We start from the raw sequence: 14,814 nt of genomic DNA, 5'->3' as shown, positions 1-14,814 counted from the left end.
TCTGCCCAGTCCCTCTCCACTCACCACACTCCCCAGGCAAACCAGGCAAGCAAAGGCACGTGGTTTCAACTAAAAGGACCACAATCAGGGTGTTCTGAGGAATAACTCCTCCCTGCTCCAATGTCCCTGAGACTCCTCTAAACCCTGCTGGAGATGGCCGCGCTGCCCTGGGAGCAGAGACTGCAAGGACTTTTATTCACAATGTTCATGACTTTATTCTGGTGAGGGGCCCCTCAAAGCAGCCCCACCCCACTGGCACCCACACTCCTGGGTGCTGCCCTCTCCTACAGCCGGATGCCGTCAACTAATTCAGGGACATGGGACCCCGAGGACACACTGACCAGGGACCTGGCTCCCCAGGAGTCCAGTGACCTCCTCCTGGCCATCGACACTCCTCCCCTGCTAACCCTGTGTTCCTCTACCCAACAGCCACCTGCCACGAGCCTTGCAAGGTGACATGGTCTGCAGCAAGGGACCCAGCTCTGCATGTCTGGTCAGCAAGCACCTGTGAGTGTCCCCGAGGACCAAGCCAGAAGTGGGCATGGGGAGCACTGAAGAAGAAAGCAGCCCTGACCCACAGCCCTGACCCACAGCCCTGACCGCGGGGCCCATGCTGGAGGGCACCATCTAGAGGGGCCCAGAGCCAGTCCTCCGCTGAGGCTCTCGGGCAGCTCCCAGAGGGGCTGGAGGGCAGGGAGCCGTGCGCAGCGGGAGTTCCACATCTGGGGTCTCGGCGGCGTGGCTGAGCACAGGCACCAGCACACGAGGCAGGCAGAGGGAGGGACTAAGGGACACACAGGCCAAGGGCCATCACACGGGATCACTGCACGTTGCACTGGAAAAAAAACAGGAAGCCACCGAAGCCCCTGGCCAGGAGTGGGGCCCCCTGAGCTGTGAAGGGGGCTGTTGGAGACCCAGATCCTCAGGCCTTACCCAGGAGCAAGCACCCAGGGCAGTACTGCTGAGGCTGGCGGGAGCACGGGAGGAGGCAGGGGTAGGGGACTGTGGCTCTGGCCTCCGGAAGCCAAAATAGGTCAGTGGAACTTTGGGCCCTGCACAGTGGACTCCGCAGAATCTCTGAGCAGGAGGGACTTAGAGGATTCTAGACCCGCCTCTCCTGCCCCAAGGGTTCCAGGGCTTGGTCCTAACTAGGGTTGTAACCAGAGTTCAGGCTCCTCAGGGGTAGAAATGGTATCTCCCCTTCCCACCCACACCAGTCTGTATCAAAAGCTCCAGGTGGGTGCTCCATGGCAGAGGAAATGATGGGCCAAGAGGTGGCAGTGGCCAGGACCCCAGTTCACACACGCTCTGCTCCTTCCCAGTGTGATTCTGAGAAGGACAGGACACAACAGAACAGGACAGGACAAGACAGGCCCACGCACTCTCAAAAGCCCCAGCCTCAACAGTGTCGTAATCTGCATGGGCAACCTCATTTTCTAAGCAGAAGTTTAGCAATTTCCTGCATCTGCGAACACATTCAAACTGTAAGTGCATTCAATTCCCGATTTTCTTTTACCAGATAAATTCATTTTCTGGTGTAAAATAATGGCATGCATGTTAACCCTCTCAAGGCAGCTGCCAGAAGGGATGCGTGGAGGAGAGAGAGCAGTGCCTCTAGGCCCTGTCGCTGGTTCCCAAGCCCTCTGTGTGCCAGACATCCTCTCAGATGACCGTGACCAGCAGAGAAAACTTGTGCCTGGAGAACGAGGAGCACGTGTGGATTCTGTGGTGGCTGACACAACCCTCCTGGTCGGAGCCATGCACGCCGCGCCCACCGACTTCAAGGGTGCCTGAAGCTTCTCCACCTCTGACGGATCACAAGGGCGGGCGACCGAGCACCCCTGCTTCCCAAGTACAGGGACAACCAGACAGCAAAGGGGACCGCCGCCTCCTTCAGCGTTGGCACGGAGGCTGCAGGGGGAGACCGCCCTTCCCAGGGGTCCCCTGAAAGGCTGAGCCCTCAGTCCCTGCTCACTCCACCATGGCCCTGGCCTCCGAAGGCAGAGCCTGCAGTATGAGGACTTCAGGATCGTCCTCCACCTACCTGTCTGACGAAGAAGGACCCGACCGCTCAACCCCACCGCCGCGCTCAGACAGGGCCACGGCACCTGCAGGCGCCCATGCTGCAAGTGCCTGCCACCTTCCCAGGCGTCAGGGTTCACCCTCAGGTGGTTCTGTTTCCTTTAATGAAGTCACAGCGTCCCCACAGGCCCAGCTCTGTGCCCCAGCATAAATTCTGATGCCGTCAACTCGGGTCTACTCGCCGACCTTTCCCCGAAATAAGACTCTGCCTGCCCCCAGCAAAAGGTAAAATTAGTCAACGGGCACTCGGTGAAGTCACCAGGTCCAAATTACACCCAAACTTAATATTATTAAGACCTTGCTGTCCTATTTTTTATATGACTAAAAAAGCCACACTCGTTATATCTTTATATTTAGAAGCTTTTAAAAATAAGTTTGGATGCTGGTCTCTGAATGTATGCACTGTGCACAGGGCCAGCTGAAGCACACGCCTGACTTCAGTTCTGGGCTTTCCCCACGCTCCACAGCCAGGCCGGCCAGGCCCCACAGCTGCCAGGAACAGGAGCACCTTCTTCAAAACCAGAAATCAAAGTCCTGGGCAGGGCAAGGGAGGAGAGACCTGGAAACTTCCGTCTGCTGACCAAAAGCTACAGAATTTTTGGAAATATGATTTAATGCTGGGAGTAAACAGACTTGACTTTCTATTTTCATCTTCTGTTAGAAATCCATGGGATCTGAAAGGCTGACCCACTGTACTTGCAACCCCAGGCCTGGCTGTCCTGGGCTTCCTTTAACCAACATTTCCCTGATGACAGTACCACAGCACAGAACTGTCCACGCAAAGGTGCCTAAAAAGGCAAGTCGTGCATTTTATCACAGTAAGAAATTCAAAATAAAAACATATAACCTAAATGCTCAAAATCATTCAAAATGCTTTAATATTGTACTCCCCAAGACACCACAGCATAAAATGTGGAATGACATCTACAAGACTCCAAGCAAATAATCTATTATCAAAATTGCACAAAGTGTGCTACCTGAAATACATTGATTTTATCCCCAATGGTCAGACCTGTAGATGTCAGAGGCCTTCACCCAAAACCATGCACGGTTTGGAAACGCAAAAGGAGACGCCTCTTCTGGATGAGCGCCCGTCTCCACCTCCCCAGTCTGGAGCCACCTGTGAAGGCCCACCGAGCACGCCTCGCTCTGCTCAGGCCTTGGGGCCAGCAGCCGGAGGAGCGACCCTGTGGTGTCAGCGCTGCTTCCATCCCGACTCTGAACCTGGCTCCGGGTCCAGTCAGGAGTGGTGAGGACGCACTCCTGGCCCACGCACACCTGGGAGAGGCCTCTGCAGGCGGCACTTCCTTCCAGCGCAGCGTGCTTTCCACGCCTCTCCTTGCTCTGACGGCCTGGGAGACCTCGGGGCCGCTGTATCGGGCAGCTTGACTGACATGGGGGGTCTTAATGCCATGGGCTTCCAGAAATCCACTGGGGACGGGTCTGCTCCTTCCTGCCTGGACCCTATTCTGTGCTCTTGTGTTCATTCTGGGAATTAGACTCCATTTGATTTTTGTTACAAATGATTTACCACAACCCTCAGCCAAAAGCACTGTGGACTTCTTACTTGTGACTTACCATAAAGCCCTGCCTACTGCAACGCTTACTGTGCTCCTGAAATTCATTCTATAAAGTTGATTTTTAAATTTGATTTTTAAGTTTTTGTTCTTTGATGGTGTTTTTATTAGCTGATTAATATGAAAACACCTTCCAGATACTTTATGCACATCAACAACCTATTGGCCAGAGGAAATAAGAAACATCGATAAAAACACCAGTAACAAGAAACACTGTAGGGAATCCTTTCAGAAGTAGCAAGGTGCTGGCGCCGTGCAGAGTAGTATCATTCATCCTCAATCGCAGGAGAAAGGATGCACGATTTCGGGGTGCTCTCCACCACGCCCTCCTGGGGCTGGTGGTGCAGTTGACCACCCGGGCCACGGAGTCTCCTCTGCACGAGAGGCAGTGCCTTCTGGGCCTGTCTGGCTTCTCTCAGCAGGTGTGTGGCCGTGCAGTCATCATTTAGCCTCGGTGGCCCTCACTCCCTCATTTGTGACAAGTGATTTAGAGTGGAGGAAAAGAGGAATCTTTCTGACCAAAGCTCTGTGGTGGGCCCACAGCCAGTTGATAGTCCAGGCAGGAGTGGTCGGGTCTCTGGCTGCAACAGTTTCATGAGATGAGATCCTGCACCATATGTCAACGGGGGATGCTGGCCACGTGCCTGAGATTGACAGGGTCCTCCTGGTCCAGCACCCAGGGACTCTCGGTGAGTCCTACAGCCCCAATGCCGTCCAGGGTCCTTTGGCCCCCAACCAATATATCTGCCTAGAGCATCTCCCCTCGTCTTGTCTCCCCAGGAGCGAGTGTCCTATGACACTGCCACCCTTGCAGTCCCTCCCCGGGAGAAGACTGGCATCTCTCATCCCCCCGCCGTGGCACCCACAGATGGCCACACCACGTGGATTCCTCCTCCCAACAAAAGCCAGAGCAAGTCACATGGCTTTTCTCCAGGTCTCGGTCACTAGCCCAAGCTCACCCTCTTCCCAGGACTGCCTGGCCCTGGAAGGTGCCTGGCTGGGCTCTCTCCAGCCTCTGCGGCGCATGCGCAGGCTGGCTGAGGAACGCAGCCACGCACCCTCCCGGCCTCGCAGCGGTCCCCAGGATGACTGCGTCCTGCGCACTTGGTCTCACGACCTCTCAAACACCAGCTCTGGGCCGCTGTGCCAGTGCCCAGCTAGCCCAGCACTTGTACACTCACACATGTGCACATGCTGACCTGTGCGTAACACATCGCCACGTGCACATGCGTGTGCAGGTGGGCACATCCACATGTACTTGCACACATATACCTCTGCACATGCTTACCCACCTCTGCATGTACATGTTGTGCACACTATACACTCACACTTGTACATACTTAAATACATGGGTTGTACACTTGCACACATGCAAGCTTGGAGATGTGAACACACACACTTCTCGACTCTGGCAAAACCCCAAATTTCTTTTGCTCTTTTGGGATCCAACCTTTATTCTGTTCCTTGGATTCTCACCTAAGCTCCCTTCTCTATTCCTCCAAGAACACGAGGTCCTCATCAACATGCCCTAAAAATGCACTTGGAAAGTAACCTGGTCAAACAAAAAGGAGTCCAAGTAAAGAAAAATGAAAATGAAAAAAAAAAATCCAGCAAAAATCAGTAACTCCAAGAAGCAAAGAATCAAGTCTAAACCAAAGCAACTGCATAGGGAATAATAGCAATGACTACATCTCTTGAAGTAAATGCTATATATTGCACAAATAATAAGTCCACAAAGGCACCAAGCAACAGCAGACAGGGCAGGATGACTCAACGGGAGGTAGAGTCCAGCGTTTTGCTTCCCAGACTATCAGAGACACTGCCACTGAGGTGTGCCTCCGAGAGACCCAGGTCCAAGACAAACTCCAACATACCCACTGGTGGAACAAGGAAGCCGGTGCTTTCCATACACCTTGGGGCTTCGAGAGTTAAAAGAAAGATAAAGTCAATCATCAACAAACAGGAAATAAAGGGGAAAAGCAAAGAAGCATAAAACAAAGTGGCTTTTTAATACCAGAGACGACCAAGTAACTCTGCCTAGAAATAAGAGTACACGGAATAAACTCAAAAGACCCCGCGACAGGGTTAAAAACTAAACCCAACTATTTGTTCCCTATAAAAGACAAACCTCAAACCAAGGACCTCAGAAAAGCTGTGCAAGAAGACAAAAATATATCAGAAAAATGCAAACAAGAGCAAAAGATGAAAACACCATGAAATGTTAATCCAGGGCCCGAGGCGGGGCCCAGCGCGTTGGAGGCCCTGGGATGCAAACCCCCCCCCCCCGCACTAAAAAGAAGTTTAAAAAAGTGTATTTCCTGGTTAAAAAAGAAGAAGAAGAAAGAAAAAGCACTAAATTACACAAAGGTCATCTTACAATTACAAAGGGTAATGAAATCACAAAGATGTCCATGTCATAAACTTTTAGGTCACACAGCAAGGAATAACACAAATAATGCAGAATAAACTTCAAAAAGCAAAGGCTGCACTAAATACATAGAGCAACAGAGAAAAATGGATCTGGGAAAACCGACAGGTCTCTCTAAGCCTGGCAGAGGAAGTAAGCAAAGGATAACAAGAAACAGCGGATCTGAAGAATGAAGCAAGGTCTATCTCACACGGGAGGATCAGACTCCAAACTGGCCACCGAAGGCTAGCCTCCACACTGCCCAGGGAGCCCGGGAAAGCACGGCAGAAGCCACCCAGACCAGGAGCCCAGGAGGCACAGCCAGGACACCAACACCCGCCCGGGCCCAGGGACAACCTACCAACAGTTCAGCCTCGTGGAGATTCTAAACTCTCCACAGCGACCCTGGGAACTCAGAGGAAATCAAAGTGAAACTGTCACCATGTCAAGACCTGTGGCACAGAAGACAGCTAGCAGCTCAGATGGCTACAGTGTCAGAAAGTCAGCCTCGGTATGGAAACTAACCCACAAAGTGACAACCACCAACAAGAGTGCTCCAATTGGTTTTACAAAGTAAAAGAAGTTGGGAAAATTAAAAAAAAAAAAAAACCTCAAAAACTGATAGGTAAAACCCATTGCTGTCTCTGTAACTGTCCCAGTGACCAAGACAGAGGCCACAAGAACATATACGACTTTCCTCAAACTGGAAGGCAATAAATTTGTTAAGGAATAAAAAAAAAAATAGATTTTTCTAGTGAAATATAAATATCCAAAATGTATTCAAAATACAAAAAAGTAAACAGATGGGGAGTCATGTAAAAAAAATGTAGAGTTCACACCCAAAACTTTCCATGCCTTTAAACACACACACACACACACACAAAAAAAACAAAAAAAAAAAAAAAAACCCACATACATAGGCTCTCTGAATGTTTTGGGGGCAAAAATACATCAAGAAAGACACAAAAAAGACCAACACAAGCAGATATTTGGAACACAGAAGTAGGTAGCTATTATCCCCCCAAAACAGAGGTTCTCATAAACCAACATATTGCAGGTATCGCAGGGGAGAGTGGACCAAGTAACTGGACAGAGATTCTCAGAGAAAGACGTGACCAATAAGCACTTACCACTGTTAAATGGATGGTGTTTCCTCCACGGGGCTGGCCAGACCTCAAAGACTGACCACATCACCTCACACCCCTTCTCCTGCAGGAAGGGTACCTGACGTGACTGTGTCCTGGAGGTTGTGGCCAATTCCCCCTCAGAGAACTTATTCTAAAGAACTGTTCCCACAGGCACTCCCAACTGAGAATCAGAAAAGCCCCTGCACACGTGGGAAGAGTGGAGAACCAGCAGCAGACAGCACAGCAAAAGAGCCGCTCCTCCGCAACTCGGAGACGGGCACAGGCACCTCCTCCTGGCTGCTGAGGCCAAGTGTGCCCTGGCCACACAGCACAGGGCATGTGGAGAGGACGGGGTGTGTGCATACAACGGTGCCCCACAACAGAAAGCTTTAAAACTGGGCCTTAAAACACTAGGCTGTGGGCCGGGGTTGTGGCTCAATGGCAGAGAGGCCTAGCATGTATTTGGCACCGGGTTCGACTCCCAGCATTACAGATAAACAAATAAAATAAAGGTCCCTTGACAACTTAAAAAAAAAAAAAATTTAAAAACAGTAGATTGTCACGTTATTTTTTTAAAGTTACAGAAAAATTGTATAACATGGTGCTGTTTTAATTTTTACAGTAAAAGTGCACATATTAAAAACCTTACTATACTCATTAAGCCAAAGTATGCACACCTCTAATATAGTGACTGGCACATAAAAGCCACTCAATAAATAAAAAGCAGTTTGCATAAAATCACCTTCATGTTGTGAAATATCCAACACACTGCTTTTTCTCAAAATGCAATTTCCCCTTTCAATAATCGTAAAGGGGACAGTAAAGATGATGAGGTCATTATAGTCTATGACCTCCACATTTTGTATAATTATTTATAAAGAAATAGTTTAATTTGGGCCAGGAGAATGCTGCCCTATATAACTATAACTAAGTTACCAAAATAAATTTGTGGTTGGAAAACCAAGTCATGAATTACCTGCAGCAAACTCCAAACAGAGCCCCATGTTACTGTAGGAAAGAAAAAGTGGTGCATCTTCTGCCATTTTGTGACATTAGACTTCACTTTGAAAATTTCTGTGTCTTAAAAACAAGTACTTCCACCTCTCTCCCCTCCGGCAAGAAAAACAGACAGTAAGACCCTGGGTACAGCTGCCAATAATTAAAATGTGTCACTTGGTATTAATTCTCTGGGATAATGGCATTCAGATCAACCCCCTGCCAGCTAAGGGCATTCTAGGGAAGAAACAAAGTCCACCTCACAGACCTGCAGGGACACAGACCAGTCTCGCTCTCAGCCACAGCAACTTCTCACTTAAAAATAGGACACAGCCCATTTTCTAAGCTCCGGCTTCAGACATCTTAAAGTGTTTTAAACAAAGTGGCTTTTCAAACGCTGGTGAAAGAGACCCTGCCCCCGTGCTTCACTGTGTGAGCCTAGAGTTCTGTTTTCCACTGACCCTCCAGAAGCAGTTGTGGTTGGTCTAAGAAGGCGATGTTTTAATCAGAACACTTTAATTTATTGTGATACTGAAGTCCCATCTGACCAGCAGATCCTCAGGCAATTGAGTAGCCATAAATTTCATGTGACTGGTCGGAACAGTCTAAGCTCTGCACCCCCAGATGTATGGCCCACAGGGGTGACTGGCTACAAAAGCTTAAATTACCTTCAAGACAAGGACCCACTGATGAGATCCAACCCACTACAACTCGTGACTTGCCAATCCATCCCCTCCCGAATGGCACAGAGTGAAGGTCTCTCCTTCAAGCAGAAATGTGTCCTGGGCCTAAAAGGGCATCGGTGCCCAGTACTGTTTGCTGAGCCACCGAAACAGAGAAGGAGGAGCAGCACTTTCCACCCTGGCTGAGCCATGCAGATGTGGACTGTGCTCTTCCACCCGAGTGCTCGTCAGTTTCACACTGAAAGGCCTGATGCGTCTTCTGAACACGGATACTGTGATTCCAAAAGATAACTCACAGCCCAGTCTGTTCCCAAAGCCCTTCGCCTCTGGAGAGAAGCATTTCCGAAAGTAATCCAGCAAGAAATAGAGCCTGAGAACCAACTTGCCCCCGAGGACATCTGGATTGACAAGCAGAAGGAGTGGGTGACCCTGAAGTTACTTCCAGGAACGGGGCCAGCCCAGGATGAGGAAGCCATCGAGGTTGCACCTTGAAAAGATCACAGTTAACCAACCAGCCCTCAGACTCAGGGGAGACGGTGGAGCGGCCCTGTCCCGACACAACGTGGCCGGGATGAGCACCTCGGGTGCTCCACTCGGGCCTCTCCCCCTTCCCTCCACGTAGCTTCCTAATCACCACCCCAGCTCTCTCAGGACAGGGCCCTGGTGAAATGTCCCTCTTTGCATCTCACTAGGATTCCCAGTGGCACAGGAATAAAATACCACTCAGACATGCTCCAGACGAGGAGCAAGAGCTCACTGCACGGCACTGCGCCCTCAGAGCTGCACGCGCTGAGTCACTTGCTCCCCGCGTCCTCCGAGGCTGCCTTTCTGGACCAGCGTTGTCCCCACTCTTTATTATTTAATGCCCTATTTTTAGAAGACGGATGAACATACGCTGCTTCACAGCCATCTGAAGAGAAGCGACAGAGGCTTGCCGTTCCACAGCGGAGCCCTAAGTAAGATCCCCGCACCTGAGCATTTTCACAAACCCGACAGAGAACGGAAAGGCACGGATTTCTAAACCAACAACAGTACTTCACATTTCCAAGACCCAAGAGGACAGAGGAGAGTGACCAACTCCTCCATGCACAATGGAGACGGGGGCACACCACCAGAACTGCTGAGCCTTCAGGGGAAGAGCAAGCTGTGGTGCTTGTGTCTTCAGTGATTTTTCATTCATTTGTTTATTTGTTTATTTTTGCATTACAATTCTTACAGTCATTTTTTTTTAAATGAGCTCTGCCGGGGGTCTCCGCTCCAAGTGTACCTCAAGTCCAAGCAAAGTTTATAGTCCCCCATGTTTTGTAAAGTTGCTTTTCATCCTGAAAGGTTAATGAAAGCATCCAAATTATTAAAAAATAAATAAATAAAACATGTTTAAGGCTCAACATATAATATAAATAAAATCTAAATGAATTAGACCACCATTCTCAACTCTTACATCAACAGACTGTTTTACATCTACAAAAAATAGGAATAACCACATCCCATAAAGTTTATATTTTGAATCTAAATTTATTGTGAGTAGATGAGAACAGCACACACACACACCCATGGTTCAAAACTACTTCTTGCAAATTACAAGAAAAATTAACGCATTTCAAATTGTGAAATCATCGTTAGGACCCCTCCACCTGTCAACCAAGGCCCTGGGGACAATTTTAAGCAATGTGACTTCTGGGTTTGAATGGTGGTGTGGTGAACTGGTGCTCCAGCACAGAACAGGGCCATCCTGGTGAACACACCACACCCTCTCAGCAAAGGACAACAAAAACTGATCAGGGCCAGGCACAGTAGCACCAGCCTGTGATCCCAACCACACGGGAGGCTGAGGCAGGAGGCCATCTTCAGCCACTTAGCGAGACCCTCAGAGACTTAGCAAAACATTGTCTCAAAATTAAAAATGAAAAGGACAGAAGGTTCCCTTAGAAGATGGAACCCTTAGAAGGAGGGTTCTTTGTTCCAAGAACAGCTCGGTGGGAAAGCACCCCTGGATTCAGTCCCCAATTAAATTTTTTAAAAATGTTCAGGAAAAGAATGAATCACAGCACTATAATTTTCCTCCTGCTTTCTGAAGTTCTTTGGCATCACATGCACCTGGGGTTCAGGTGCTCTGTGTGATCACTTGGTTGCAGTAATTCCTGCTGCCATCCAGAGCTGTTATGGGCTGCCCGGGATCCATCCTGGCCTGTGCAGCCTGTCCTGTGATATGAAGGAGGGAGTGAAAGGTATACAGCTCCTATCTGGTCAGAGCCACAGCATGGGTGCATGCTGGACGGGAGCCAGAAGCAGCATCCACCGTGCTGAGTGTTTTTGGCACAACTGCAATATCAGAATCAAGAAATCCAAGTTACCAGACACTGTGCCAGAGGTGGGCTTGGGCACAGAGCAAGGAAACCTTAGAAGGAGGTTCTTTGTTCCAAGAGCATGCAGGAGGGCAGGTCTTGGTCAGACCCAGCTTCCAGACATCCCTGCAGTCTCCCAGGATTCTGAGATATTTGAAAAGTAATATATTTGCCCTTTGATTGAAAGCAAACAAGAAACAGACACAGAGAAATCTGCAGCATGAAGGTTTTGACTCAACTGTGCCCGGCCTGAGCCAGGTGAGGCACCAGGTGAGCCACAGCCACTCAGGGCAACACCACTCCAGAGGGCAGCCCACAGCTCGTCCACACCTGCAGGGGCTGCACGTGTAGAACACACCAGTTTCAAAGACTCAGGGTAAGGAAAAAACAAAAACTATCCCAGTAATACTTCTTACACCACTAGATGTTTCAGAAGTATTTATATTGAGTTTAAAAGAATCTGATAAAATTCAAGTTAAAATTCTGTGCTATTAACCTCTTTAATGTGGTCACTAGAAAATGTAATTTGCAGATGCACTTGTATTCTATCTCTCTTGAGCAGAAATGGCTCAGCAACAAGTGGACCCAGCCACATCCTACCTGCAGTCTGCTCCTGCACAGCCTATAAGCTAAGATTGGTTTTCACATCCCTGGGTAGTTGAGGGGGAAAAAAAAATCATATTAATATTTTATGACACATGAAACTACATGAAATTCAAATTCTAAGTGTCCATAAAGGTCATCTATTTGCTGAAGCTTCATGCCAGGAGTCCAAGATGAGCCACTGCAAGAGGTCACCTGGGCCAAAAGCCTGAAACACCTCCTGTCTGGACCTTTGCAGAAAGAAGTGGCCACGCCCTGCCCGGCAGGTCGGCAAATACAGACCCAAGTTTTTACAGGTAAGGAGGGAGGGGTGGCACCCACCCCTGTGGGCTTCAGGGGTACTAGGAATTACATCAGAGGCAGGAGGGACCAAGGCCCGCAGGCCACGGGAACAGGGACAGCTCCCCACACCCCTCCAGGAAGCTTCCTGCATCAAATCCTCCTTAGAATGTTCCTGGTGGACTTCTCAAAGCCCTCACTTGTCCTCAGAGCACAGAGGGCCACAGACAGATTGGGGGTCCCGGAGGCACCTGCCTGCCTGGTATAGCAGGTCCCCAGCCTCTCTTGGGAGATTCCACAGATGCAGGGAGATGGTCATGACACTGGCTCCACAATGTGACCTCTAGTGCTCTACAATTTCAAATGGCTCAAACTAAGAGAGGAACAAACTCTAAATGCAAGTCAACAAGCACAAGGTGGTCACAATCCCAAGGTAGCTGTCCCAAAAGGAGTCCACTCAGAGAACCCAGCTGTGGTCAGCATCCTTGCGGGAAAAGAGGTGAAACTCAGACTGTTATCACTATTAAATGCTATGTAAAGAACTTGGAGTAACACCTTGTCCGTAGCAGACACGTGGTAAGCGTAGGTTGAGAGAAAATGAATGATTGATTTAGAACACTGGCTACTCAAACCTTAACACAATTTGACTCGCTGGTAATAAATAGTAATAAAAATTCAACTTCTAGTGTAACAGGAAACAGTGAGGCTCAGTAACTCACGTCCTATCGTCATGGTGATGGGAAGCAGCTCCCCATGTGCTGCATTTGCTCTTAGGACCCCAGCACCCTGTACCAAAGCAGCCACCACCTCTGAAAGCCATGTAGCACAGCACTGGCCTTGGGGGTGTTAGCGAGGCACCGTCCAGATACAAACGGGCAGCCTGTGAACAGGCCAGTACCAAAATCAATGGACAGTCTCTTTTCGGCTACGTACCACAAGACTCCCCTCTCCCAGACGACTGCAGGGCTTTTCCCGACGGTCAAGGCAACGTTATGAATGTCACGTGGGGCTTCCGTGTCAGCAGCCACAAGGCTCAGCTTCTCAGTTTTGGTTCACATGCAGCACTGAAGGGAGTCTCAGGGCCACACAGGGGCCTGCCTCTTCCCGGGCCCCACCCATGCCTGCACCTCCTGTCCTGTGCTGGTCTTTCACTACACGCTGCATGAGGGACCTTCAGGGCACTGCAACCCTCGGTGGAGTGACACAGGCATAAACAGGCAAGCTGTGCCACCAACACGGAGTCCGGAGATCCCTCCCGATCCTGGAGCAGGCCCCGCTCTCTGAGCGGCACAGCAGAAGGGAGCTCCCAGCGGCTGCCGTGACTGAAACAAGTCTGAGCTACGTCGGTCATGGTTTTTCTTTGAAGGTTTGTTGTTTTTTTTTTTTAGTATCTTTGTTTATTTATTTATTTTTTCAATGTGGTGCTGAGGATGGAACCCAGTGCCTCACATGTGTGAGGCAAGCGCTCTGCCCCTGAGCCACAACCCCAGCCCTGGTCATAACAGATTTTGAGAAACTCCTACAGAGGTCAGCTCTGGTAAATAACGGAAAAATACTATGATCCTCTTCAGAAAAGAGGAAAGAATCTTAAATGTGGGTCAACTTCGTGATGTCCCCACCTTAGGAGAAAATCTAGAATGTTGTCTGTGTTTACTCACATTGACAGTGCAAAAGAGCCGATGCAGGGGTGCACGCCTGTAATCCCAGCGGCTTCGGAGGCTGAGGCAAGAGAAGAGGATCATGAGTTCAAACCAGCCTCAGCAACTTAGCCAGGCCCTAAGCAACCCAGCGAGAACCTGTCTCAAAATGAAATGCAAAAAGAGCTGGGAATGTGGCTCAGTGGGTGATGACCACCACCACCCGGCCTCACTGCCAAGTTCATTCCTTGGTACAAAAAAAGAATGAAAGAAAGAAAGAAAGCAAAAGAGCTCAACTTTTCTGTGCCTCTTGCACAGCAAAGAAGCACTAATTGGTCCCGGCCCAGTCCCAACTCCACTGGAACAGCTAGGAGAAGAAACACCTCCACAAGGGCCCATCCATACAGCCCAGGCACACACCCGCCAGTCCCACAGGTCAGTGACACTGGTCCTGTGACTGGATGACCATCAGAGAGAAAGGAGGAAAGGTCCTGCCTCCTGGCTGCTGGGTCCTGCTACACCTCCTCTCCTACTTGCCATGTCCTCTGCTTCGAGACAAGTGCCCACTGCCACTGGCCAGCTCTCCACCTCTGCCGCCAGCCTGCCCCCTCCCAATCTCGTCCTCTCTGTCATCATCTGGCCCTCTGCTCCTCCACCCTGAGGACCACCATGCTAGCAGCTCTCCCCCAGGTGCCGGCCTCCATGGCTCTGGGAGAGCGGAGGACAGACACGGCAGTCTATGGGACAGTCCCTATCTGACTCTCTTCCTGTAGTTTCTGGTGGCTTTTCTCTTTAAGAGCTTTCTTGATCCCATGCTGGTCATCTGTTTTCTATATTTGCTCTCTCGCCGAGAGTGATGCTGGTTACCACTGGGCTTCCCAAGAACAGCTGTGCCCTGGTCCCCACTGCTAGGCGGGGGATCTGTGCCAAAAGCAGCCTGGTTTGGGAGACAGGGCTTTCCGCCCCCTCCTGGCCTGCGCTCTGCAGGCGCCTCAGGAGGCGATGACTGGTCCAGCCCGTATCCAGACTCGATATCCCCGTGGAGTTCACAGTCCTCTTCTCTGTGGAGCTAGAGCTA

General features: G+C 50.0%; 1 protein-coding gene across 9 annotated transcripts in view; it reads right to left on the bottom strand.

The window, feature by feature from the left end:
- The window catches only part of Znf516 (zinc finger protein 516), a 104,576-nt gene that overhangs the window by 78,719 nt on the left and 11,043 nt on the right, over window positions 1–14,814 (bottom strand). Inside the window, exon 2 of one of the 9 annotated variants that reach the window (XM_078029867.1) lies at window positions 13,758–13,818. The exons of the other annotated variants lie outside the window; for them this stretch is intronic. The gene's annotated coding sequence lies outside the window, so the exon portion shown is untranslated. The remainder of the gene's footprint in view (window positions 1–13,757; window positions 13,819–14,814) is intronic. 9 annotated transcript variants of the gene reach the window in all.

The sequence above is a fragment of the Ictidomys tridecemlineatus genome, chromosome 13 (assembly GCF_052094955.1).
Source record: "Ictidomys tridecemlineatus isolate mIctTri1 chromosome 13, mIctTri1.hap1, whole genome shotgun sequence".
Lineage (NCBI taxonomy): Eukaryota > Metazoa > Chordata > Mammalia > Rodentia > Sciuridae > Ictidomys > Ictidomys tridecemlineatus.
Note: the sequence above shows the minus strand (reverse complement) of the source record. Positions and strands in the feature narration are given on the sequence as shown.